Below are 3647 nucleotides of genomic sequence, written 5' to 3' on the forward strand. Positions count from 1 at the left end.
GAGACAGCCCTGGATGGTTACCTTGTCCAGGTTGAGATGGCTGCTGAACTGGGTAGCTGGTCCCCAGAGGAAACGGCACTTCAAGTCGCCTTGAGCTTAGAGGGGGGTGCCCTACAAGTGCTGTCTGACCTACGACCAGAAGAATGCCAAACTTGGCCGTTGATCCAGGAAGCTCTTCGGAGGCGTTTGGCAGGAGGATTTATGCTGAGCATGCAAGGGAACAGCTGATTAATCGCCGGCGCCTGGATGGTGAGTCCCTAGGCTCTTATGCAGCTGACATTCTGCTACAAACTCGACAAGGTTACCCTGATCTGGAGAAAGCGATACAGGAGAAACTTGCCCTCCAGGCCTTCATTAGGGGACTTCGCCCAGCCAGACTTCGCGAACATATCTGTGTCCACTCTCATAACAGCTGGGCAGCGGTGCTGGAGGAGGCAGAGAGGGTAGAGCCTATTCTAAGCATCAAGAATACCGTTCCAGGGGTGAGGCTGTATGCAACACAAGCTTGTACTGAGAGTGATGACGATGAAAACCTGAGACAAGCAACGGCTGTCCAACCGCGAGCACCAACCGGGGGGCGGCGACGAAGAGGAGCAGTGCTACCGTTGTGGAGAGCTGGGGCATCTGGCTCGTGATTGTCCAGCTCCAGCTCCACGTAAAAGAAACCTACAGCCTCCTTTAAACTGATTGGGGGTAGTACTGGAGGGGGCCTGCCACCACCAGAATACACCCCTACTACTGAAAATGCAATGCGGTTGGGATGACTAGGCAGCCCACATTATATATGTGAACATTAGGCTCAATGGTGTTGCCCTCTGTGCTCTGATAGACACTGGCTCCACGGCCTCCTTGGTTCGACCGGGCATACTGCCTGGGACTGAGGCACCAAGTCCTAGAGGATGGTCCCTAACCAAGAAATACATCACCACGGCCACTGGGGGGCGCTCAAGGATGAAAGGCTGGCGGGTCCTTGATGTGGAGGTGGAGAGTCAGAAAAGTCAACACATGTTTTGGCTAGCGAAAATCCAGGACCCCTGTATTATTGGATTGGACTTGCCGGCGGCATGGGGGGGCATCATAGATTTTACTTCAGCCACGGTCCGAGTGGGCCACAAAGCTGTTCAACTTCACTCCCAACATCAAGAGAGGGTGCGACAGGTTAATCCACCAACACTGTCAGAAGACCACAGCAGGGCCCCACAAAGACCACTGGATGACTTGGTGGGGACGGAGGAGGCCCATGCAGAACNTTCAAGGAGACAGAAGCAGACATAGAAAAAAGAAGCATAGATACAAAAGCAACTGTCAACCAGCTGATAGGCCGTGATTGGTATCAAGGTCCTTACAAAGAGAGAAATCTGTGATTTTTGATGCAAGAAACGAAAGCTACTTGCAACTATACGTTTGATGTGGTTCATCAGATTGACTTCACTCCGTTGTGGCAATATATTCCAACATAAATAAATTGAATTCAATTGCAATCTACAGTCACAGGTTAATGCTAATAATTCACCACATTTAAATATTAAGAGAGGACCAAACTTTATTTTACATGACAGCAAAATGCACATCTATAACAGTGCTTCCTACATCTAAAGATTTATTTTGCCATGGCTGCAACTCTCACCTGTCAGTCAAACCGGTTACTGTTAAATGAAAAATATCTTTTTTTTTTATATAAACAAAAATACATTTAATAAAACCAATAATGTACAAAGATTATTCCCTAAATTGACAGTTAGGGTAGAGTTGGGGCAAAGAGAGAGAATAACCAAATAATAGTAAGAAATTTATTTCTTGTCTCATAGAGCTGTGGTCTCATTCATCCATTAATTTAACCATTTATCAGTAGTAAATATCTTTTTGGTTACATCATGAAGTCTTTGGGAAGGTCCAAAAACGTGTTTCAGTCGACCAGGCATTGACCTGTTTGCCATACAGCCAGTCTAGCCCTGAGGCCTGAACTACTGGGTTAATGAGGTAACTTCAGGTTTAATCCTGACTTTCTGGTACCACATAGCTGGATTCATTCTTAGAGAAGCTACTTACCATTGTCACTTTATCTGAACAGTTAACCTGCGTTCAGGACAGATCTAAATGCTTAAAAACGCTCCACCCAGCAGCTAATCAGCTGTTAGGAAACAATGATGCGCCATTCGATTGAATTCAGAGACGAGCGTGGAAACAGTGAGAATGACCAGATCCTGGAACCATGTGTTGGCCCTGTGATCCACAGGAGTGCAGCCCTCAGTCTGTATCTCAGACTGGATGGCCATGAGATAAATTACACAACCAGCAGCTTCATCTCCACCGTCACAGACGATGAGCTGCTCCAGGAAAATGCAGTCTGTGGAGCTGTCAGTGATGTGTCCAGAGCTCTGATGCAGATGATTCATCATCTCTTCTGGTAACTAAATCAAACCAAATAAAAGGAGGATTTCATGGCATTGCAGGTGAGTCAATAACAAGCTGGATGAGTTAGAGAGTAAATAATCAGCTTGGCCGAACCTCTGATCCTGATGACGATTGAAGTAGACTGGTTAGACTGGATAGACTGGGAAAGGAACATAGAGGGTACAAAAAACCTCAAACAAAAAAATTTATTTTAACCAGCTTTACTGATTACACATTATAGGCTGAGGCACCTTCACACATTATGAGTGTTAGTAATATGGCGAAACCCTGACGGCTGCGGCTGTCTACAGCTCCCGACAACATACTACAATATGCCGCAGCAGAGCTTTAGGCAGAGAGGGTCCAGAGCGTTGAGCGTCCATACGGCTGAGCAGCCAGAACTACGAGTGTAAGCATACGAGCATCCAGAGCATGAGGAGCCAGAACGCTGAGCATCCAGAATGCCGAGCGTCCAAGAGACCGAGGGTCCAGAGAGCCGAGTGTTTAGTTAATATTTAATGCAGTTTGATGACATTTATGAAAAATCTTTCAGAATAAAATGTTGCATTAATAAAAAAAAACAGTTCCTGAATTGGTTCTGTGTTGTTGTTTTTTTTTTCAGTGTTAAACGTGAAACGGTCGTCCTTCTTTAGGGTTGAGCGGTTTTAGGTCCAGCCTGATGCTTCGGGCTTTAATTTCACATTAAAATATTGTAGCGGTTAAACGGTGCTGTTATGTTGTTATGTGTTTCCCATGAGGCTTAGCGGCAGGAATGAGTGCCAAACCGTGAGTGGAAAGGCTATCTGTCCGAATGAGAAGACCTGTGTGTTCCACATTGTTAATGTTCTGGCTATCTGACTCCGTGTGTCTCTTCGCTGTGATCTAAACAGAGGTTACATTGGTGTCAGAAGTGGGATAGACGAAAATTACATCGCTACAGAACATTGAACGGCTGCTAGCTGAACTGGAAGAAGAACTCACTTTCACAGAGGGGCAGCTTAGCTCGGAGAGACGGAAAAGAAGTAAATTGCCTTTGTCAAGGCAGGTGGAACAAAGCACGGAGGAACAAAGCGCGGGGAACACTCGAACCAGCAGCAGCCGACCAGACGGAGGGAGTGCTAGCAGCCGACCAGACGGTGCAAGCGCTGTCCGCGGGCGGCCTTTGTCAAGGCTGGTAAGTGCCCGCGTCCCTGCTTCCCCGACTACCATCAGAAGACAAGAGTCGGAGAGGAATGCTGGGGAGGAGGTTTCCC

This window comes from Cyprinodon variegatus, unplaced genomic scaffold (genome assembly GCF_000732505.1).
Source record: "Cyprinodon variegatus isolate N-32 unplaced genomic scaffold, C_variegatus-1.0 Scaffold2379, whole genome shotgun sequence".
Classification (NCBI taxonomy): Eukaryota; Metazoa; Chordata; class Actinopteri; order Cyprinodontiformes; family Cyprinodontidae; genus Cyprinodon; species Cyprinodon variegatus.